This window comes from Pseudonaja textilis, chromosome 3, assembly GCF_049901715.1.
Source record: "Pseudonaja textilis isolate UNSWEBS1 chromosome 3, rPseTex1.2, whole genome shotgun sequence".
Lineage (NCBI taxonomy): Eukaryota > Metazoa > Chordata > Lepidosauria > Squamata > Elapidae > Pseudonaja > Pseudonaja textilis.
The window spans coordinates 64,412,486-64,438,094 of record NC_141992.1 but is presented as its reverse complement, the minus strand read 5'-3'; the positions used below and the strand labels follow the sequence as shown (position 1 = coordinate 64,438,094).

Here is a 25,609-nt window from a genome sequence, read left to right as displayed (position 1 = left end):
TCACATGTGATGGTGAATTTTATTTTCTTGGGACTTTTTTCCCTAGACACTGATCCTCCTTTGATTAAACAATCTAATGGTGTTTTTTCTTGGCTGTTTCTAAATATGAATGAAGCTTTACTTTTTAAAACTGTACTTCAAGATTGGAGATTTTTTTCCCCATTTAAGTCTGTGGTTTGGATTGATTTGGGAGCAAATAATTATGATATTAAACTCATTAATGTTATAAATATCTGCTATGATCTGTACAGACTCCTAGTGGCTTGCAACAGCAAAAGAATATTAAAGCCAAGGCAATACTACAATGATAATAATATATTGCAGCAATACAGATGTTAAACATTCATCTTGCTCAAAATGCTTTCCTGAATAAAGGTTCTCCTAATGGCTTTTATAAGGCTGAATGCTTATCTGATCTCAGGAGAAAGGTTGCTCCATAGCTCAGAAGATTCAACCAAAACTGACTTTTGTCATGCTCTGACCACTTACCTTCCTGATAATAGGGTGGGTGCACCTATAATGTCTGTTTAGGAATAGGTGCTTGTCTACTGTCCACTTAATATTCATAGTGCAATGATATGTAAAATTATCTGTTTCTATGCCACTCAGTAGTAGAACTCAAGTAAGCCACATAATGACATTCAAAGGATGGAAGTAAATGTCACATTTTATGCTCTGCTAAGTACAGAACATACCCAGGTCTTTTACTAAAAAGGACTTGGATTCAGAAAGGAAAGGGTGCATCCACACTGGCACTTCATGTCTGGATTTATTGCTAGAGCTTTGATAGATGAGCTTTTACTGCTATAGGTTCACATTTGACCAATAATAGTTCAGAGTTCAATTTCTGTTATATGATCCAGCAGGTGTTTACTGCTTTGCCCCCTGGTTAGTTGTGAGAGACAATGTGAATTGTCTGGAAATCAGAGTGGAAGTATTTTTGCCCTTCTCAGCAGAAATGGTTGAGGATTGTCCTCTTCAAAAATAAGGGCAGTCACAGTTCCTTAATCTCAACGAGCGACAATTAGGCACTTTCATTCTTGCTTTTGGGGACAAAAGAAAGATGATCAGATTGAAACGCAGTAGTAGAATACCACATAGATCATGTATTTTATTCCTGGGGCAACATACTGACTTTATAAAAAGAACTAATATACCTTTGCAGATAGTCACCTAATTTGAAAAGATTAAAAATAGGGATGTGGATAAGGATTCAGAGAGAATGTTGCGTTCAGAATGTTATATCGTTCTCCTCTTTATTGCCAGCCCTTTATGATAAGGATGAAATGGCACTTTAAGAAAAGACGTACAAAGCTAATAGAAACTAGTGAGTAGGCTTTCAGTTGCATCATTTCCCAGTTGACAAGCTATGATGTGATCTGCAGCTGCTAGATTAGATGGGTCACCTCTTGCTTATTTTGGTTTTGGAGTTGGCCTGCTTTGCAAACATTGTAATCTGGTTATCACTCCAGCCATGCACTGCAGCTCTGCGGCTGCTACAGCTTAATCTCTTGAGGTTTGTCCCTTTGCTTGTCCAGCTGTTTTGTGACAATGGGCATCTCCCAAGAGGTATAGATACATCCTGCTAGTAGCAATGCATATGAACGAAGGATGGGAGGATTTTTTTTGGCATTCTGGTACATGATCTTGGGCCTGTGATAGAAACTGACAATCTATACAGCGTTGAGAAGAGGTAGCAGAAAACACAAGAACTCAGCAAAATATATTCCTTATATTCATCTTTGTCTTTCTCGGTATTTAAAAGTGGTACAGATTAGGGACATTTCCATTCTAAAGGTTTGTTATTTTAAACCTAATGGCAATTTATCCTGCCAATAAAAGTCAAACATTTTTCTAGGCAAGTCGAAGTCAGTTATGTATGGAAGAAGTCACTTAACAATAAGAGGAAGAGAATAAAAGTAGCCAAAGCTACCCAAACAATTCTAGATATCAAAGGAAATGACATAGAAGATAAACCAGAAATGAACCAAAGTTCAATAATACACTAAAGGACCAAAAAAACTCACTTTATTTGGAAATTGCTCTCAACCGCTAGTTGGCTTTTGCTCAGGACTCATTTGTAGAAGCAGTAATGATTCCATCCAAAGTCAACTGGGGCTTATTAATTCCAATGGAGCATAGCCTGTTCAGCAGACAGTTCTGATTCTCAAATATCCCTATCTTGAAGCTTCTTTACTACTTGCATTAGTTGCCCAATTAACAGAATTTTACATATTAGACTATGAAAAACATGAATATTAAGCTTCTTTGCTGTTCCATTCCATGGTCTGCCATCTGTTGCTCTCATGGGCTTAGAGATATAAGATAACATACTTGAGTTGTAGATTCAGGGATGAATGATCTATGCATCAATTGTTTGCTCAGCTCTCAGGTAAATAAACTCTCTCATCCAACTCTTCTCCTTATCCTGTGAGGAGAATTCACTTCTGAGCATCATGACAGAAGTGTTACTCTTTCTTCTGGACTAATTGGTTTTAGTGTGAAAAAGTACTTTTATAAACTCAGGTTCATGACAAAATTGTATTGAATTGCTTTGGACTATTCCTCAGAGTAATGTTGGTTAAAAACATTTGTCTTAGCAAGCTAAAATAATGGGGTTCTTTTTAAAATACACTTGGAGTGTCTGTAAAATAAAAAAAAAGGAATCAAAATCTGACTTTGGTTGATTTTATTGAGCAACGTTAAGATCTACATCTTCCAACATTTTTCCAAAAAGGAGACAATGAAATCATAACTCTTGGGCTGGTTATTGCTTCCTTCCCATCCTAAGCAAAAAGAAATGGGATGGAAAAGTCAAGAGACAAGATGGGCAAGCAAAGTATACGTTAATCACATATAATCGATAAGGCACTTGACAGCTTTATTTATCCTTTGTTCTTTAAGAGAAACAACACCAAGGCAAAAATCCAGTGTCAGAGATCTCAGGCCAGTCTATAAAGAAGCAACTATTACAACTTTGCATGAGTTAGCATAGGAGGGCTTAAAAAATAATGAAAACATCCCTTATATTTTTGGCTTGTTGGTGGAGTTGAAGTTCTAAACAATGTTATAAATTATGTGTGGGGGGAAAAAAGATAATACGAGACTGCAATCCATTACTTCAGGTAGAAAATATTTGAAGGCAGGAGACAAGGCTTAATAATTTGATAGAAATTGAGAGGATTTTAACATAATAACAGAGTTGGAAAAGACCTTGGAGGTTTTCTAGTCCAACCTGCTGCTCAAGCAGGAGACCCTACACCATTCTATGTAAATAGCCATCCAATCTCTTCTTAAAAATGTCTAATGTTGGAGCATCCACAACTTCTAGAGGCAAGCCATTCCACTGATTTAATTGTTCTAATTGTCAGGAAACTTCTTAGTTCCAACTTGGTTCTCTCTTCATTAGTTTCCACTCATTGCTTCTTGTCCTACCTATCCTCAGGTGCTTTGGAGAATAGGTTGACTCCCCTTTCTTTGTGGCTATCCCTTAGATATTGGGACACTACTATCATGTCACCCCTAGTCAGGGGTGGGATTCAAATTTTTTTAACAACCGGTTCTGTGGGTGTGGCTAAGTTGGTGGGCGTGGCTTGGTGTCATGTTATTGGCTGGGCGTGGCCAATTCAATATCACTCACATCGAGGCACGCATCTCCTTGCCTGGCCTCTCATGACTATGGGGATGCTGCAACAGTTGTAAGTGTGAAAAATGGTCATGTCACTTTTTTCAGTGCCATTATAACTTTGAATGGTCACTCCACACAAGCAAAGTACCAGGAAAGGAGGGGAAAAAAACTCCAGAGACATTCCTGAGACAGAAAGTCTAGTCCTGCCAAAAATGTAATAGAGAGGCAGTTTCTGTAAGCAACACCAGAATGTTTCCTTCCTGCCTTCCTTACAGGATTAGGCCAGTATTTCTTCTAATAACTGGTTCTCCAAACTGCTTAGAATGTTAACAACCAGTTCTAGCGAATAGGTGCGAACCTGTAGAATCCCACCCCTGCCCCTAGTCCTTCTTTTCTAGTCCTTCTAGTTATTAGACATACCTAATTCCATCAACCATTCTTTATATGTTTTAACCTCCAGTCCCCTAATCATTTTTGTTGCTCTTCATTGTACTCTTTCTAGAGTCTCAACATCTTTTTTATATCATGATGACCAAAACTGGATTCAATATTCCAAGTGTACTCTTACCAAGGTGTATAAAATAGTATCAATAGTCCCCATGATCTTGATTCTATCCCTTTGGTAATGCAGCTTAGGACTGTGTTGGCTTTTTTGGAAGCTGCAGCACACTGCTGACTCATACTTAAGTGATTGTCCACTAGGATTGCAAGATCCCCCTCACAGTTACTACTTTTGAGCCAGGTAACACCTATTCTATTCCCGTGCATTTGTTTTTTCTTGCCTAAATGTACTTTTCTCACCACTGAATTTAATTTTACTAGATAGGGGTCAGTGTTGAAGTCCGTCAAGATCCTTCTGTATCTTCTGAAGTGTTGGCTGTTCTTGCCAACTTGGTGTCATTTGCAATTTTGATGAGTTCCCCCTTTATCCCCTCATCTAAATCATTTATGAAGACATTGAAAAGTACTGGGTTTAAGACAGAGCCTTGAGGTACTCTACTGATACTTTCCTCCATGTAGATGCAGTTCCATTAAGGACTACATGTTGAGTGTGGTTGGTCAGTTATAAATCCAACTGGTAGAAATTTTCCGGGGTTATGCATGTTTTCCATTTAAAATGGTGACTGCTGCCAGAAGGAGTTGCAGTGAATGCAGAAAAAGGCTCAAGCAATGCCCCCATTATTTTACACTATGCCAGAGAACTTGTATTCCGGTTACAACTTTTTAGGGATATCTGCTTATTGTATTAATAAGATTAGCAACAGATGTGTTAGGATTAAGGTTGAGGTTATAGTTGATTGACCTTTGGTTGATGTTAGGAATTAGCTGTGCTTTGTTTGTTTTACCAAATATATTTTTATTGGTCAACAACTGAAACAACGTGTCTGTCTGTCTGTCACGCATTAAGTCCTGATATGTCATTTGACACCACCGTGACACCACGAGTTTGACACTCCTGGTCTAATACATCACCATTTTGTACATCTCTAGGGAAATCCAGAGGTTCAGCTGCATGTCTTCTATAATTCTTATAAAACAGAAAATCTATCCAGAGATTGAAACAAGGTCAATAGTGATTTTAAAATCTAGTGACACTTAAAATTTTGCAAAAACCAAGTAGAACATTTGGTGAAATATAAGTGAACTGAATATCATTGCCTTGTCTGAAGCTGCACAGAGGGAACAGACGGAAGAGACGAGATAATTTAATGTTCCTTTTCCTCCATTCTACTTCCTATTCTCCCCCTCCCATCAACTTTGAGACACAATGTGAAAAGGAGCAGATGGATGTGGCATTATCATTATATGATTGCTGGGCGACCACGTGATTTGATATGACTCATAGTCTCCTGCTGGTGTTTTAGAGAACCTTAGGCATAATGTCAAGTTGCAAATGGTTACAGGAGTTTAAGAAGGAAATGAAACAATCAAACCTGACTTTGGCTTGGTTTTGATTGATCAAGGTCTTAAAAGGAAGTGGTATTTAGTTTGTTTACTTTGATTTATAGTCCAGTTTATGAAGCAGAGATGCATAAGTCTTCAAACATTCAAATCTAATTGATTGAAAAAGGACAGCACTTAATATGGATTTTTAAAAATCCAGAAAAGGTTCAGTTGTATACAAATACATTTATTACTCACCCAGTTTCAATCCTGAGCTCCAAATTGCTGTATTTGCAGAAGGACACAATTTTACACCAAACAATTAACTGCAAATTGCAATTGTTGTCTTCAGTTGGGTTGATACCAATAGAAACGTTGTTTGTACACAAGGGCATTTTTATCATTGTGAATAACTGCCAAAAATCACTGCTGAAACCATAGGCATCTTTGAAAATTAGCCATTGCTTGGGTGGGTGGGGCTGATTGGCTAATCAATTGTAAAGGCGTAAACTGGGATTCTCTCACTTTGCTTTTCCACCCTGTTACCTCTTCCCCTTTCTTCATTCTAGTCCTGTTTTGTTGTGTGTGGTCTTGGGTACTTATTTTTTAGAAACGTGGCGTGTGTATGTGTCTGTCTGTCTGTGACAGAAAGAGAGAGCAAGAAAATATATCTAATAAGGCTCAATTTATCTTGTAAAATGTGTTCCTTCTTTTATAGAGGAATTAACTGTAGTTAGTAGTCATTAATTTAGTTAATATCAATATCAGTATATCTCTATATGTCTTAAATCTGTTTAACTATCTGTCCATCTCTCCCTTCCTCCCCCCTCTCTCTTTCTCTCATATCTTGATCAGCTTTTTTTGTGAGGAGCATGGACTTTGTTAGGTACATACAACTATAAATGTGTTCATGCATTTATTGAATCACACAGGAGTCTCTAGGACTGGTTTTAGCTGGAGATAGAAGCCATGAGTTGACATGATAGAGAAGCTAGGACTCAACATGAATTTTAGTTGTATATGTATCTGCATGTATGCGTATAGATTTTTCCTCTTCCATTCAATCATGTCTGATTCTCAGGGCTTCCTGGATAGGTCTCTGCAGTTTTCTTGGCAAGGTTTTTCAGAAATGGTTTGCCATTGCCTCCTTCCTAGGGCGGGAGAAAAGGTGCTGACCCAAAGTCACCCAACTGTCCTCATGTTTGAGGAAGATTCATGGTCTCCTGGTTTCTTGCCTGATGCCTTAACTGCTGCATTAAACGTACATAAAGATATTAATATAAATACATATCTTATTCTAGTTTTCCAATTTGGAATGAATTATTTTCAGTTCAAGGTCATTGTTCTTTCAAATCAGTACAATATTCATGATAACAATATTTGAGAAACTGAAGCCTAAATACCAAACATGGCAGTAGAGGACTTTGAAATCTTTGCTCGCTGATATGTGCCTGATCTTCACATATAAGTAAAGTCTCTCTCAATGTATAGCTCCATTCCTGATGACTTCATGGAAACAATATAGATATATATTGAAACAATATGGAAATGGCTTTTTCTTGCTTTCCTATATGGGTTTGTTTTAAATTAAGGTCTAACCTATTTCTTGATGATCCCCCCCTTCAAGTACTACTGAGGTCTATTCTTCTTAGCTCTCTGCAGATTAGCCAAGGTCAACTAGGTACTGCCAATTGCTGGTGACCTTTTCATACAAATTATTGCCAATCGCACAAATGGCTCACTTGTTCTAAGTATTAGCCATATTTCAGAATACCTCTGAAGAAGTTAGACCATGGACACACCCATCCCGGATAAACCATGGACCATCAAAGCCCCATGTTCACTCCCATGTCCCATCTTCAGATCAGACGAGCATGACTCCAAGATAATAAACTTTTTAAATTTTCTTTGTTGACATTCTTGTCATATGACACTATGGAAATAATGCTTGGATTTCACCAAGCCTTTCCACGCTCGCTCCCTTTTTTTTCCATGCACAGGGGGAGAAAGCATTCTCCATCAATACAGTATCGATACCTATATCAATTTACCTACGTACACACTTTCATATGCCTACCCACACAGAGAGTTTCACATATGGCAATCCTAATGCACAGAGCGAAATCCCACCACCTCAATGATAACTTGCTTGTTTTGCGGCTCCTGCTGCGACATAAACAGCCTACTGATGAGATGAAGACAGTAAGAATGATGAAGAACCTTCCGAGGCAGAAATGCAACTGCCTAGACAAAACTCTGGGACAGTAGGTGATGAAATGCTCCATTATGCCTGCCTATTACAAAGAATGTGGTAGTGATGTATAAGGTATGAATGCTGTGGCCTGCAGAGTACCGAAGCATTGCCTTTGCTGCTGCTGCTGCTCCCGCTGCTGCTGCTGCTGCTGCTGCTGCTGCAGCTAGACAGGAGATGTTCTGCCTGAACTGAAACTGCTGAGGATTTTTGCCACGCGGAGGATATCCCTTCCCCAGCACTTCTGCTGGAGTATCTACTGGTTCGCTCGCCGGCAGGCTGACTGAGACAGACGATCTCCCAGAAGAAAACCAAGAACTGCCCATGTTGTTTTAGGAACAAAAGGGGAGGGGGAGAGCCTTTTCCCCTTGAAGCAGGAGGATGAGTAGGGGCTCGATGAGGAAGCAATCCTGTCAGAAGGTAGGAGAAAGTGATTTTCCTTTTGGGGAGCATCAAGGAAGTCAGGGTGGGTGGAAGCCGGGAACGATGGTGGAAGTGACTTAGCCCTCTCTGCCTTCTGGTAGTAGCTTTAATTAAACCTGCTGATTTAGGCATCATGCTTCATTAATGTGGACACCTTTTATATACAAAAAAATAAGAATCTCATGCTTGTTCTTGACTACATCTGGTGGCTTTAGGATGCTTCCCTTCAGGATATTGGAAAGGTTCTACATCAGGTCTTTGAGATTTGTAAAAACACAGACATACACACACCACCACTAGCCAGCGAAGCTTTGCCACATGCATTAGAATCTGGTGGGGTAGCGGCATGGCTGAGATCTGAGGAAAGATTCCGGTTAACTTTTCAGGTTTTGCAGAGATGGGGAAGGAAGGGTGCGGTGCAAATGACATAGGTAGTCTTTGATTTGACTGGAAGTTTTGCCTTTTCCCTCCCAGCCCTGTCAGAAACCAGCTGTTGTCTGCTTGAAGCTGTATGTGACCGGTGTAAGTTATACGCAAAGGCAGAGATTTCAAGGGAAGAAGGAACTGGAGTCTTGTAGCCTGCCATTGATCCTCTGCCTTTGCCACAAGAGCTAAAGCACACAAGGAGAAATACAGTTTATTATGCAAATGTGGAAATGTGAATTCCGTGCATGTCTGGCAGGACTCTTAGCCCATTAAAGCTTGGAAGCCTTTCACTTCAGCAGGTCGAAACCCAAGGCAACTTACTTAAAATTCTGCTCACCCATCTGAAAATGGTATAGTTTACTGCACTGAGTTATTGACTCTGCTGCTAGCACGTTGTCGGGTCACCCACACCCCCATCCTTTTTTTTGTTTCTTTTTGTGGATGCATGGCTGCAAAGGGACAGGTCTGTGGGTTTTAATATGCACCTCTAAATAAATATTTTGCTACTCTTCATGTTCTTCGCAACGTCTGTCCCAATCGTGAAGGATTCATCAATTAAGCAAGTGGTCAATTAGGCTCAACCTTGTAAGAAAATAATTAGGCATATCTACATAGACTTCAGACTGGTGATGTCGTAGGGTATATACCTGGATATTAAAAGCTTTTTCCTTAATACCTTAAGGGTTTTCTGTGGCTTTTCTAGCAATCATCAAAGTGCAGCAACTGCACATGTACTTTAAGGGTTACGGATATTTAGTAGGTGCAGCAGAACATATTCTTCCTGGGCTTGTTAAAGCAAATAGGAAAACAGACTAAATTTATTTCTTTGTCTGTCAGTATTTGCTTTTTTATATATTTTATTAGCTTTGTAAATCTTTCGCTTGCTTTAGGGATTTGGTTTGTGTGTGTGTGTGTATGTGTGTGTGTGTGTGTGCATGCTCACACATGTATTTAAAATACTGCAGCATTAAAGGAAAGAAGGTTACAGAGCATGTTATGTTTGCTGAGGACAGTCATTTTCCCCCCTGATCTTTTTAAATAAAGGCATTATTAAATGAGGATACATAGAATGGTGGCTCCCAAGTTGTGTTTCAAAGAGAAAAAAATGCTCTCTGTTGCCACAGAGGCTCTGCCACTGCAGTCTTACAATACAGCCATATTAAAAAGGTCTTAGGAGCAAATAACCCTCAGATGCTTGAGGAGACTTAGGCATTCTGAAAAACAACAACATGGGTTTTTAAATAACCTACTCTAAATGGTTTCTACTGATTTACTTGTTTTAAGCTTCTTCCCAATCTTTGCATCACTGAGAAATGTAAAGCTTGCACAGTGTGTGTGTGTGTGTGTGTGTGTGTGTGTGTGTGTGTGTAGTGGGGAGGGGGCAGTCTTTGATGCTTCTGTATAATTTTGGCAACAGGTCATTCCTCTTTTAAAAAAAATGGTGGATGGTATTGTTGCACAAATTCTTGACCATGTACATTTTAAAGATTTGTTTGAATTGAGGCAGATCTTTCACATTCCTTTGATGACAAAAGTGTGCTAAACAGTTAGTTTTTCTTTATGAATTTTAAAGAGGGTAGAAATTATACGTATATTTCTTCTAAATATAGATGAAACAAAAGAGATTTTCCCAAGGGAACATTGAACTGGCAATTCCACAGGTATCAAATGTAGTTTTAAGTATCCTCTTATTTTTAAGTTGTAGATTATTGTATGGAGCTTTCAAATTCAGTTTGGTCAGTGAGATGGCCAGCAATATATTACTTGATATCAAATCCATGTTTCATTGTTTGGAGGCAATAGAACAGATTTCAAATGCAAAACTTTTCCATTCACATTCCAGTCCCTTGTTCTCTTGCTGGTTTGATGTTTCACATTAGTCCTTAAATTCCTGACTTCTGCTGATGATTGACAGCAAAGCTGAGGTCTCTTTGCAGTTTTCATGCTATGAAAAAGACTATTCCAATGACTTTTCAATTGCACGTCTCGATTGGAGAAAACTGATAGAAAACTCTTTTTTAATGACCACCTCAAGAAGTCTGAGTTAATTTTGCTTGATGTATCTTACAAGTTTTAAAGGGTGCACATAACATTCCTGATTTTTAGTTCTATACATAAACAACTATAACAAGAGAATCTTTTTTTCGGCAGGGGAGGGGGAAGCATCTTCAGGGTGAAGGATTGGTCTCCAGTTTAAAGATTGTTTAAAAATTAGGATGAATCCTTGAAGTTGCCCATCAACAGCGCCCTCTGCAATAGGATAAGATCAATAATGCAGAATACATTGCTCACAGTCAGTCCCACCACAGTGAGATACTCTGGATTTCATTTAAATGATAGTAAATGATTCATTTTAGTCAAGTTGCCAGTGAAGTCTAATTGACTAGAAATTGCTTCACTGAAGTCCATTAGATTCTTTTGCAAAAAGGACCAAAAGTTTTAGGTTGGCTAATTGGTATGTTATACATATACCAGTTGGAATGCTATGCAATCCACATTATTTTTTTGAAATTAAAAAAAAATCTTGCTAGATAGATTGATAGAAAGATCAATTGATGATAGATAGATCGATGATAGATCAATTGATTGATCAATGGATTGATAGTTGATAGATAGATAGATAGATAGATAGATAGATAGATAGATAGATAGATAGATAGATAGGCTATCAGAGGTCCTCAAGTAAAGTCTTCCATCTGTTGACTGTTGAGAAATAGGGATAAATTATATCTGGAATAATTGAGCTACTTAGAGAGAGCAGGTACAATGTACTACCGTATCTGAAACCTTTTAATAAGTGGTGACTTATGGCTTGTGCTAATGGGTAGACTGGGAAAAAACTGTAGAGGGCAATGCAGGAAACCATTTTTCAAATATGCCTTTGAATGCCAGTGCTGAGAAACAAAATTATTAGGAGGTCCAGTAACCTCATATTCTAGTTGTAGATTCCCAGAAGGACTTTACTGTTCATTGAGAAAATGAGGGGAGGAAGGGATCAGATTCGATTTAGTTTTTACATTTTAAAGGAAAGAACTGTATTTCATTTCTGTTTTTATTTTGCATTGAAACAAATGACTCCGATAACCATATTTATTAAAAAGTTATTCTGGGAAAAAGATTTCAAGAAAATTCTGAGTTTTGCATGCAACCTCGTCTTGAAGCATATACCATAGTTCTAAGGTAACAATTCTGGCATTAAATGGCAACAGTCAAAAGTGTGTGGTGACATTTGGGCTATCTATCTTTAGAACACATGTCCATCATCCACAGATTAATTCTTGTGCCTTAAAAGAAAATCTCAGCAAGGACAGGGACAAAATGCAGGGTTGAAGAACGAGAGATGGTCTATGCCTTCTTTTATGTGAAAGAAATCTTTTGCCTGCTGCATGTTTGCTAATCACTGCTAGTGCTTCTCTTGCCATTTTGAAATAATTCTTTGATCCTGATAAACAAGAGGGACTTGCTGTCTCTTTAAACTATGGAGATGATTTTATAGCCACTGCAGAAGATGAAGAATGGCCCAACACATTTTATGCTTAGTTAAAATAATAATAATAATAATAATAATAATAATAATAATAATAATAATAATAATAATAATAATAATAATAATAATAATATCAGTCTGTTAGGGATGGGAAGCAGTTCTTTTTTCATGTGTATTTAAAAAATTAAAGACAGACTCAAACCAAATAAAATTTAATCATGATCTCTAGCATTTATCTTGCAGAAATTAGCTAACATGCCTTTCCTAGGAAACGTATTTGGATAAAGGTTTGCATACCAATATGAAAATCATTAGCACATAATTTCTTTTTGATCATTTGGGAGTATCTGTTAGAATGCAGGAACAGAGGCATGGGAGTTTGTACTCTTCAGATATATTGGATTTCACATCCCATCAAATCTTCTCAGCATAATTGGTGGCAAGAGGTTATGGGAGTTTAGTTCAAAATAATGGGAGAATTGCAAGTTGGCTACCACTAATATAGATAGTCAAGTATTCATTCAGGACTTTAAATGATGCTCCTTGTAAAATGAAATGAGGTGGAATGCTTCACTTCTGGCTTCTGTCAGTTTGAATAACCAGAAGACATTGTTGTTCCATCTTGACACATGTGCCTATGTGCCTCTTTCAGTGCCTGCAACTCCTGGAAATTCTGAAAAGACCTCATTCAGTTCACGTCCAATGCATAGGAAGGAGTCTAATATGGTTACTGGTCCTGCTAAGGTACTTCCCAGAGAGTCCATATGGTAGGGACTTTATGGGAAGTCTATTTCCTTTCCTCCCAGAGATAATATTAGGATGAGGTATAAATAAATATCATCAAGGCCACTGAGGTACTTGTAGCTACAGCTGTGATCTGAATACGAGACTGCATCTAACAACTCATTCTTGTGCTTAGATTGCTTCCTGATCTAATTAAGATTGACTATCATCCAAAACCTCTGCAGGGCAAGGGGACATATAAGGAAGATCATTTGCTGAATTTCCAGATGGCACTTGGGAGTGTTTCCCAGGGAGTTGGCAGGCGGTTCCATCAATTGCCTGGTTGGCCTCTAGCAACAGGAAGCAATTTGGTTTCTCAAAAAAATTGCTACCAAGATACTCTTTCTGTGCAGTCATCCCACCCTACAGTGTGCCTGGGGGTTTGCTAAGGACTTCTGAGAGATGAAATGACAGAAAGGATCTCTAGAGACTACTGTAAAAAAGGAGGTAGAGAAAGAGCTATAAGTGAGGCAAAGCATGGATAGTTTATTACAGTGTCACATGTAATATTGGCCAAAAGTCTTGCTTAGGATAGTGAAATATACCCTAGGGAGTGGTGGAAGGCAAATCACTTCCCTGGCCATACTGAACATCTTGGATGGCAGTTTTCTAATAAAAGTTGCTCAGATTAAGTCTTTCTGGGTAGAATCTGATGCTGCCATTTTATTTGGAACTTTTTTTTCTAGTGAAGAGGATAAGGCAGGGGTAGTCAACCTTTTTACCTACTGCCCACTTTTGTATCTCTGTTAGTAGTCAAATTTTCTCTAACCGCCCACCAGTTCCACAGTAAAGGTGATTTATAAAGTAGGGGACAAAACCCCTACTGCCCACCATGAAAGCTGGAATGCCCACTAGTGGGCAGTAGGGACCAGGTTGACTATCACTGGGATATGGTACTCTCTGACATGGGTTTTGCCACTTGTGGGGCTTGGTCTATGTCCCCGTTAGCTCCAGAGTTGTAGGGAGGAGAGAGAGACAGAGGTAATCAATAGTTCATTTCAGGAGGAAGAGGCCAGTAGCCTTGAAAAAGGAGCCAGTCTTAGATCCAGCTGTATTGATTACTCTTTCCTAATCTTCAACCTTCTCTTTTTGGAGAAGTTGTTGCCAGCCCTATGATCAGACCACAGAAAGGCAAAAATGAATTTCATTGAGATTACCAGACCTTGTAAGACTGATTGTGTTGTACAACCACAAGGAGGCATCTGGCTGAGCCTTTCTGAATGTTATCTTGTTTTGGTTTTTAAAAATGTTTCAGTTCCCTTTTGCCTATGTACTAATTCCTGCATTTCTCTATCAATCTCATCTTTCTTATACTCTGTAGTAGTTGAATGAATGGTGAGAATCTCAACTACAGAGCACTAAAGAGGATGTAGATTTTGGATTCTGTTTATTCAGGGTTCAACACTGGGCATCGGATGGAAACATTGGTCAATATATCAGATATCCATCAGAATCTTGCTGGAAATAGTGCCCATCACTAAATTCCCAAGTGCTTCTATCAGCCCATTTGAGAACATACAGTGCTGTTAAACGTTTTTTTCTGTTTGGACTTCCTGTGTAAGTTCTGGGCCACATTCTGCAGAAGTTCTATTCCTATCTTACTGGGTGGTTTTATGGAGTGGCAGTTGGGTAAAAGATTGGCCTGGTGGTCCCTTTCTTATGAAGCGCCACCTTTCTTTTGAAGGTCTTGTCCTCCTCACTGTTTGACACATAGATGAAACTGCTGGGAGAAATTCTCTGGCAGTTCACTGTGCTATGCAATCAATATTGAAGATTTTGAAATTTTGAGGTCTTATTGTGGTTAATATTATCTCTCTTGTGCCTAGTGTATGTCTGCATATGTACTGTATGTGTGAGTGTATGTGTGTATTCATTCATTCATTCTCCAAAATCACTTTTTGTAAAATGGACAGCTATAGAAATTAGATGGATTGATGATTGATAGGTGATAAATAGATAGAAAGACAGAAAGACAGACAGACAGACAGACAGACAAAGTTGATCATTTTCAGCTTTACATTACAGCCCAGGGCTTGCTAGAGATCTCTTTAAAATCAATCCTTGATGTCTGAAGACAGCTAAAGCCAGGTTAAAATTAAACTCTAGAACAGGGGTCCTCAAACTTGGCAACTTGGCAACTTTAAGACTTGAAGTCCACATGTCTTAAAGTTGTCAAGTTTGGAGACCTCTGCTCTAGAAGATGGAGTTAGTACTGTACCGAGGGGAATTCTTGTATTTTCTTTCAAAGTGGTAACAAAACAATATTAATAGTAACAACTTCTACCATTAACTGAAAACTCTTCTGAATTTTGGGCACAGTTTGAAACTTTGTGCTACCTGCTCTCTACATGCAAAGCCCATTTGTGTTCCTCACATTCAAGAAATAGTTACAGAGATGCCTCAGGACAGTCAGCACCCAGTCATGTCAGAAACATGAGCAATGTTATTTTCAATATTTGAATGACAGTGGATACTACTGAGAGAATTATATTTCCATGTGTGTCTCTACTCGTATATCAATCGGTATTGCTGCCCAGGCTTAAGGCAGCTTCCAAGCACTTGTCCCGAGGGCAGGCTTGTGTAAAGCCTCTTCTGCTGGATTCACTTTTTGCCCACTTTAACTGCATTCATTTCAATAAGAATAACTGCAGACCCTATTCATTCAGAACTTGCAGTTCAGAAATATTTCTGTACACCTTTCATTACCATAGAGCTTGCAGCTGAACTTTTTTCCAGAAAGATCACACTTTTAAAATGGGCACAGTAATTTTGAAAACTCATACCATAACCCTGAACATTAGATCTATGAACAGAAACATGCATTCTGCAGTATGAGACAGTTCCTAGGAACTGACTCCATTTAAGAGCCGGATTCAGAATTGGTATATGGAGATTTGTTGCAGAGGATTTAAAAGGCAGATTGCAGAAACTATTCAGCAAGGAATAGTTGAAATCGAGAACATGATCTAATAATGTAGCAGAACAAATTAAAACAGGGATGTGAAACCCTTAATATTAATTAGAATGCAGTGCAGTTAAGGCTGATCATTTTACTTGTTGGTTCAGGTAGGATATTAACATTCCCCTTTAAGTAGCAATTTCTTTCAGGCTTTGCAGGCACTGTCTTCTTATAATTTTTTTTTTTTGCAGATGAATAATTTGTCCAATGCCAAATGTGCACAGTGATATCATTTCATTCACAAAACAAATTATTTGAGTTTAGTGCATATACTTTTCTCCATTGTATCTCTGCTACCAAATGCCAAACTGCTTGATTAGTAGTGTGAATGTCACCTTCATAAATAAAGAGTAATAATAGAGTGTATTTCAGTTGAGTTCAATAAAGCAAGAATAATGCACTTGAAAGCAGAAACATGTTTAATGTGACATAACATTCAAATGAATAATTTTAATATTTTCTGTTATTGTGGTATGTAAACAAGGAACAAAGATGTTCTAGGCAATTTCCCTCATATAGGTAGGTAAAAGGGAAAATAATTACTTTCTTTGAAAATTTTAACAGGTCAGAATTGCTGCAATATATTAGCTTAAAGTAATAAACTGGATTCTCTTGCAGTTTATTTAACATTTTTATATTAAACTTCAATATACAATCAAATACTAATTATGACTCTGATAAGTAAATTAATACAATTCTTGTTGGGATAGAGCATTTTGGTAATGATCAATAATTAGTTGTTCATATACTCTGTGTAGATGTGCTGCATTCCTTGAATACTGATATTGTTTGTTAAGGGCCAAAAAGCTGAAATAAGTGAGATATTTTCAGATTAATAGTTTATTGTGTGCCCAATATATTCTCTTCTCTTCTCTTCTCTTCTCTTCTCTTCTCTTCTCTTCTCTTCTCTTCTCTTCTCTTCTCTTCTTTCCTGTTTTTTAAGCAAGGGTAAAATAATTACAAGCGTTCATAAAATTTGGGGAACGAGATAGGACAATTATGCAATAAAACCTAATCTAGATTCCTCTATGACTTTCAATTAACATTTTACATTGCTTTCAGTGGGATTTCAACAGAATCAATTTGTTCTGTATGCAAATCAACATTTTTAATTTTTTTGTAGTGCTCATAAATACTTTTTTGGATATTGAACGATGAAAATGCAGTGGAAAAATGTTCATAAAAAAAACCCAAGAACAGCATTAAATTTGGAAACAACTTACTGTCTCTAGTATGTATTGACTTTGTAACTGTTTATTGATCTTGCAATGAGGGTCACAAATTTTTATTTGATATGTTGATAGGAGCCATTTTTTTGCTTTTTTCATGTGGTACATGATTTGATTGCTTTCCACTGAAATTATTGCAATGGTTTCCTGGCAATTCTTCTCTCCATTCTAGGCCACGCAATCCATTTGGACTGCTCTGCATCTTCCATAACATTCCCATATTTCATTACACTTCATTTCTTCTCATTGGTTCCATATTTGAATTACAACAAAGCTCAAAATCCTGGCACCTTACATTTTGAATCTTACTGTCACCATTGTCATGCCCCTATCAGAGTCTGAATCTGAGGAGGAAGATAAACAGCTGACAGGAAGCAGGAGAGTGGCTCCGTTGGCTGTGGAGGAAACTGGGGAAGGGCAAAGCAGGGCTGGGCAGAGCAGGGAAGAGGTAGAACAAGGGAGAGGGAGTTCAGAGGAAGACCAGGGCCCATCCCCTCTTCATCCTAGGGCATTCAGGGATCAATGGAGAAGAGAGCAATGTGGGTTATGTGGCTTACGAAGGAGGGAAGGGCCCTGATTCACTTCACAAGGTACACCTGGGGATGGTGTTTAAAGAGAGGCAGGTGGGTAGGACGGTTGTCAGGAACAAATGTTGAGTTTATTTTGTGTTTGGCTGTGGTTATCTGAGTTCCTGACATCCTCCCAACTGGTTTGATTTACTGCCTTGTAACTTCATTTCTGGAACTCCTGTATCTTGCTCTGCCAGATTTATTACCTTATTTTGCCTTATAGATTTATAGTTTAAAGTTTTCAGTTTACAATGTTTGGACTAGAATATCTGCAGCCAAAATCTGGCACAGGTTCATGGGAGAGTTTTTCTCTAGACCAGAAGGTAACTAGGTCATTGGGGGCAAAGTTGGAGCTAATAAAGGACCTCATTCTTATTCTCTGAATGTGTTGCCTTTGTGCCATGCCCTGGGTCATCACAACCATACTGCAGTATCAGCCTACTCTTCTTTCTCTCTACAAGCCTTCACATTCCTTGTGTTAGTTTGGTTAGGGTATTTCTTCTTCTTCCTTGTTTGTAAACCCCAAGCTCTGGCCCATTTCGGGCCCCTGGACTCATAACTCTGGATTCAGATCCCTCTTTCTCTTTTACATTTCTGCAAAAAGTTGGTGGCCTTTAAATGGGAGTTAAAGACACTGTTATTTGACTAATGGGCTAATATGTGACTTGGCTATTGGTTACCCCATTATCAATATGATTAGTAGTTTTCAGCTAGGTTTTATTCATTATAGATGTCTACATACTTTGCAACAACAAAACAACAACAATAATAACCAGTTTATTAATAATAATAATACCCAGTTTATTAAATCTATATGCTGCCCAACTTCTATGGGGCTACTACAAAGAAGAGTGGGTCAATCTATTCGCCAAACCATTTGAAGGTATAACAAGAAGAAATGGATGGAAACTAGTCAAGGAGAGAATCAACCTAGAAATAAGGAGAAATTTTGTGAGGAATATTAATCAATGGATCAGCTTGCCTCCAGAACTTGTGGTGCTCCATTAGTGGAGGTTTTAAAGAAGAGATTGGACAACCAATCTTTGTCTGAAATGGTATAAGATCTCCTGCTTGAGCAGAAATTGTACTAGAAGACTTCTAAAGTCCCTTCCAACTCTGTTATTCTATTAACTTCAGTGACTCTGGGCAGTTTGTAAAGCAAGCTTTTAAATCTCTATGGTTGTTCTATTTGTTATGTTTTAGTTGTAAATATTAGTCTTAATGTTGGTTGCTAACCACTGAATAGATTTGATTGGATAGAATTGGTACTATGATGTTTTTCTTTTGATTCTTTTAGTAAGAATGTAATAAATCATAATATAATGCATGATAAAAAATAGTACAGTGTGTAGTACAGAAGGAAACAAATTCAGAGAACCTAGTGAATTTAAAACATATGAAAGAAATATTATTCTAAAATCTGGAGCCCACCCAATTCTAAAACTTTCGCCCAAGCTTCAACTCATTATAGTGTATATGTAATATCATAATGCATAGTGAAAAGGAGAAGGGCTTGCACAATGCTGCTTTTGTCACTGACCCATCCTCATTCCCTTCGTCTCTCCCTCTTTCTTCCCTTCTTCCATGTCATTCTATCATTTCCTTCCTTCCTTCCTTCCTTCCTTCCTTCCTTCCTTCCTTCCTTCCTTCCTTCCTTCCTTCCTTCCTTCCTTCCTTCCTTCCTCCTTCCCTCCCTCCCTCCCTCCCTTGTCTCTCTCCAAAACAGGGATTGCCCTTATTTCTTGGCCCTAAGGAAGCACTGAAGACTTTTTTTTTGCATCCAGTTACTGGGAATGGGCTCCATGTTGATGGAGCTAGCATGGTGTGATTGATTGCTTGTGCAGGTTTTATTGGGATTCAACATTGTCTTTGTTTCCATTTTTTTGTTCTAATTATATTGTGTTTTTTTTTATTCTTGTTCACAACTCAGAGTTCCTTTTGATAGATGGGAAACCATATAAACATGTTTCATAAATAAATCAATAAGCAAATGAAGGAAAGCATAATTTGCATGATGTGGTAACCCAATCACTCTTATACAACTAGCAAGATGGATTAGAAGCTGGAGTATGCAAACTCTTTTTATATCCCTGTGAGAACACTCAGGATCTTTGAAGCACAAATTACTTCCCATTTTGCAGTACCCTTTAGCTCAAAGGAAGGTGGCTATATTTAACCAGATGGTAGTCAGAATGTTTTGCGAGCAAGAAAATGATCTAAGCAAGGAGATTAGGAATTTTTGGATCTTCAATCACTTCATTCTTTTCTAACCCTGAGCTTGGCTTAAACATGACTACTTTTGATTTTGGGCGGGCTATTGAGAACTTGGAGATGGCAATGAAGCCAATGAATAGGTGTCTTTATGAAATATGTGTTGGTAGATTTTTTTTCTGAGGTATGTAAGATTGATTTGCGAATTGTGAAATGGGGATATAACTGCCAGAAACTAGAAAGAGAGAAAATCCTAAAGAAAACCTTGTCCAATATTAGATTTCCTTAACTCCCCAAATAGTAGATGCTAAAACTGTATTTACAGGCATTCCAGCTTGGAAAATACTAATACAAGGGACTTGTTTTGTTAAGCTTTGGCTAAAATGAGGGGCAGCTGAAAGGAGCAAGGAGCTCCCAGTGGAAAACTGGCAAACCTAGGTGTAAGGGGCATCTGCAGGGGTGATATATGTCAAAAAGGGGTGGGCCTACAAGCACAAAGTTGAGCCCACCCCTTAATTTTTTTGAACCACCACCCAAATGCCCCTGTTAGGTTTTCTTCAGCTGTTCTGAATGAGAAAGGACCAACATGGTTCAAATAGAAGATAATATTTGCAGTTCAGGATTGAACTGTGGGGTTCTTGGTGTTCCCTGAGCTTGGTTGTTTTCTTGAGGATGTTTCATTACACAGCTAAGTAACAACCACCATCAAGACTGCTGGCCTGCGACAAACTGGAAAAAGGAAAAACTGTACTCCAAACCAAACTATTCAAACTAAATCCCAGAAAAAAAGAGGTACCTGGGCCTGAATGGGTTGTTAACATGTCCGGACAGACATAATCTACTACAGAACACAATATTCTATACAAAGGTCTCAACTCTAACACAGAGGATGCTGGTCAGTTAGAATTCTTTGCAGCCTTAGAATGACTAGTACTGAGAATGTTACCTAGTAGATTAATGAAATGTCTGCAATTAAACTACCATGCTTAGAGAGCACCAAGGACCCCTAACATGGTTCAGATAAATCAAGAGTTTCATTGCAGGCACTGCTACTAGAAAGCCCTCAAGAATCCCCCTTTGGTTCTGTGAGCACCATCTTCTCTTACCTCAACTCAGATGGTCTGATTGGTAGAAAGAACCATCAAAAGGTGAGAGAATCTCCAAGAATTTATTTCCTGCACCATTGATGGTTCTATTGCTAGTTGAGTACATGATAGGGTTTTTTAAAAACTGTTTCTGCAAATGAAGAGTATTGTGTGGTTACACTTCTTACTTTTTTTTTATTGAGTGGATATGGTGGAACTCATTTTACTTACTCACTGGATTACTTTGGGGTACTGCTAACTGCATCCATTTTACTGTCAGAATTAATTGCAGAATTAATCAAAGATGGAATGCCTAATAATCCTACTTGCTTTATTCCATATCCATTCTGCATTCCTTTTGGTTATTTTTGGATGCAAGTTTCATGTTCTTTCAGAGGAACACTAGACTGATTCCAGGAACAACCCTACTTGAGGATAGCAGTCATGGATCATCCCAACACCCATTCACAATTTTTCAGGTTCTTGTTCTAGGAACTGCCTACATTTGCTCATCTCTATGCCACCACATGTGAAGGAAAGCTATGGTAATTGCTTTTACCACTTGCATCACGCTTGGTTGGAGGAAAAACAAAGTCATGGAAACTTGCAAATTCTTGATTCCTTAACTTGACCATCATTATAGCAATAGCACTTAGACTTATATACCACTTCACAGTGCTTTACAACCCACTCTATGTGATTCACAGAATCAGCATATTGCCCCAAACAATTTAGGGTCACCATTTTACCAACCTCAGAAAGATGGGACGTTGAGTCAACCTTGAGTTGACTTATAGAGGAGGGATACTACTACTCACTCACCTTGTAACTCAGACTGCATAGAGATCAATAATGAGGGCAGCACAATTTTATGCTGGCATGTTCTGCTCATTTAGGATGGAAGAAAAGCACTTTCATGGGTTATCTGACTGTACCTTAGGTGTGGATAGGTCTCTTTTTCCTTAAACTAATCTTTCTTGACCCGATAATCCACAGGTATATTACAAACCCTATTATCCTAGTTAGTACACATAATATGTCACTGGACATCATTAATGTTATAGTCTGACACATTCGAAAGTTGCAACTTCAAAAAAAGAAATCATATATTCAATTCTCAGATTTTAGGATGAACAATGATAAAGTAAAATACCTATCGAAGAGAATTTATGTAGCTCATCATTTAACTGTAGTACTCTCTGAGCTTGGATGTAAGCCAACAACCAAGGAATCTATAATAAAGTAAGCAGAAGTAAACCTATTAAGTTCTTTTATTTCTTTTTTTCCCCTGAGATGCAGCCATTATTTTTTCTCATCGTGCTAGTATGTTGGTATCCTTTTCTTTTTCAAACTATCTGTGCAATTTACCTGCCTCTTGACTCTAGAGTTGTTTTACTAATTTTAATCCTTTCATTCCCCACCATCCAGTCAGAGCTGAAGAAGCTTCTTGGGTGAGAAGTGAAACAACTTAAAAAAAAACCCAGAAAATCCAGTTGCCTCTTGAAAAAGCACCTTTGGGTTGCTGAACATAATTCTATTCTCAAATGGAAATCAAATAGCACTGACAAAGCCTTCATTTCTTGCAACCTTATACAGAACAGATTTGAAGACCCTATCGCAAGCAACAACAGATTTAAATCCAGATATATTCTTCCTGGATGAAATGATCACAAGCATATGCATGCAACAAAAGAAAAAACCATTTGGATGGGTTAAAAAAAATCAGGCCATGTATAAAATTGATAATAACAGCTGGATGCTGACAAAATAATGTAAAATAAACATTATTGGGAACTTGCTCTGGGGAATATACAGTACTGAAGACTCATTAGGAAAACTTGTAGTCAGTATGTGTATATTTTTCTTTAAAAAATTGTGAAACGAAATGTGATTTTGTGATGGTGTTGATGTGTTTTGCTCACAATACTAAGCTGTATGGATTTCATTTTAAAGAAGAAAAATAATCTGCTTTAGTCAGCCATCAAGTCAGCTCTCATCAAATAAGTTTAATATCATGAATGATAGATAGATAGATCTATCTATGATAGATAATGGTGGTTTTTTTTTGTCTTAGGTTCAATTCTTGGTATCTCAAGAGGAAATTGTCAGAAAGCATCTGCTAGCTAGGGTCAACAGTACTGAGTTAGAAGGATGATGGCTTGACTGAATGGTTGGAGTCATATTTTATATGACACAGTGAACCAAGCCATATTAAAACAACATGATGGGCGTATTCATGCAACACGATGAACCAAAAAGCATTCTACATATTTTAGCCAATTGAGGATATTTACCAACCCAACCATTATAAAGCAGCTCCTTATGTTTGCATGCACTGCTTACTCACAATATAAAGCTCTCTCTCTCTCTCTCTCTCTCTCCCTCTCCCTCTCCCCCTCCCTCTCTCTTTCTCTCCCCCCTGATTCACAAGCTAATAGTTTCTCTCTAAATGTTTTAACGGGATTTCTTTCTTCGGGGAATTTTAAGTAGCAATTCTAGCATTCCTGATCATTTGAATTAATTTCCTTTAACTAACACTAATTGTGTACACTTCCCTGACTGCCTTTTGCTTGCTCTACCTCTCACTGTCCTGGAAGGTATTGATTGATTTATGTCACTATCTGGTATCGGAGTGTGAATCCAGGGCTGGTGGGATTTTTTAATTGAGTTTTAGCTGTGTGGAGAGAAGGGAATGATTGGGTAGTCCAAAGAAGGCACATTGTGTTTTTCATGGGGGCTGCTAGAAGGTCTCTAGTTTAATACCTTCTCATCAAATGGTTCAGTATTGTACAGCAGTGGTTCCCATCTTGGTAATGTTAAGACATGTCAACTTTAATTTCCAGAATTCTTCAGCCAGCATGGCTAGCTGGAGAATTCTGGAAGTTGAAGTCCACACATCTTAAATGTTGTGAAGTTTAGGAACTCCTGCTGTAGAAGCAGATCTCAACCATATCTTTCCAGCAAGGGAAATGCTAGGCAATACACCCCAATCAATTTGTCCACAATTATTCTAGAAAGTATGAAATATTTGTAATTTCTGGTGCACTTCCTCTTATTGTTTTAGTGGGCCATAAAAGTGTCACACAAGTAAATGGATTTTTCTGCCCAGGGCTGTCTACTATCTACTGTCTACCTCCTCCGGTGCCCTGTCATTTGTCTCCTGTCATTTACCCCCAATTGAAGATTGCCTATTGATCACATCTGGCAGAAGCCATAGCAGAATGACTGATTCCATGATAGCTGAATGAGTGATTCTGGTCTCTTTCTCTTTTTCTGCTAAGTTTATAACTAGGTCAGGGGGTCACACAGGGCAAAGTGACTCCAACCACAGGTGGCACCAAGTGCTCTGATTCCTTGGAGGAAGCAGATCAATTCCAATTCCTCCAATGGCAAAATGTCTCTGTCACTCATCAGGAGTAATTTTACCCTTCTTTAAGTTCCAAAAATGAAAGGATCTTGAAAGATACATTGTCAGTGCCAATGTGCGGTAATGGCAATCTAACAGGCCATCAATAGATTTCAATGCTTATTCCACCTAATGCAGCAAGCTGAAAGTACGGTAATTCATATTCTGAAGGCAGAGAAGGAGAAGGAAAAAGTACACTTGTGATAAGGAGAAGCTCTGGCTGACAGAAAGGAACTTGAAAAGCAGTTCGACTTTCCGTATAACCTACATGGAATGAGGAAGAAAATTGCTTTACGAGAAAATATGGGTCAGGGCTTCATCCTGCTGTCTTGATGTTACTATTCTGTAGTATAGTATATTACCATCTGGGACTTCTATTAGAGTTGTGCTTTGCTGTCAGACTACGATGGCCATTTAATATCCCTTATCTGATCTTGTGCGCTCTGCTTCACACAGACAAATAAAAGGAATTTCGTTCTTTGGGATTCCTCATTCCCATAGCAGGCCCATTTCTGAGATTATTTTTTTCCAATTCAAGTTGGCAGGAACCATAATGAATACCTAATAGTATCACCACAAATATAAGCTTTTGGTGGAAAATATAAATTTTATACTTATATAAATTTACCCACAAATATAAGTTTTCATTAGAATCCATAAAGTGTCATTAAATATTAATTAAGTCCTCAGATTGGGTTTAGAGCCTTTAACATTTTAGCAGGTTTTTTTTAACACTAGTAATCATAGCTCAGAGACAGAAAAGCAAAAATTGCATTGCAGTCATTAATATATTTTTTTAACACAACGTTAATGGAAAATATTGTATTTGTGTCTAAATTTCAAATATTTGTGGCCTACCCATTAGTCAGAGAATTACACACCAGATTGCCAAGGTAAAGTAATAAAAGGTAAAGAAATAAAACAAAGTAACATTAATAATACATTAATTTTAAATGTGCAAATATCATGGTAATAATAAGATGAAGATAGTTAAGAATAAAAAAACCTAGTTTCCTTGGGATACCCAAATGTAAGGATAAGAAATTGAGTGGTAGATAAAACCAACCTGTAATAAGTAAACAATCACATCATGATTTTACCTATTTGTTTAACTGTATTCTTTTTATCTAGCTTTAGGATGTGTGGAGAACATATCATATTTCAACTCATATTTATTTAGAAATATTGAAAATACAATATTTTCTTATTCTTGCTTTGTCAGCTTCATTCTTAGCAGGGATAACTTCACTCAGTGGCTTCATCTAGCT

At 37.9% G+C, this 25,609-nt stretch overlaps 1 protein-coding gene across 9 annotated transcripts in view; it reads left to right on the top strand.

Moving 5' to 3' along the window:
* The first annotated feature begins 7,887 nt into the window (after positions 1-7,887).
* DAB1 (DAB adaptor protein 1) overlaps positions 7,888-25,609 on the top strand; it is a 726,322-nt gene continuing 708,600 nt past the window's right edge. For all 9 annotated transcript variants that reach the window (XR_015742881.1, XM_087929981.1, XM_087929975.1 and 6 more), the window contains exon 1: positions 7,888-8,183. The gene's annotated coding sequence lies outside the window, so the exon portion shown is untranslated. The remainder of the gene's footprint in view (positions 8,184-25,609) is intronic.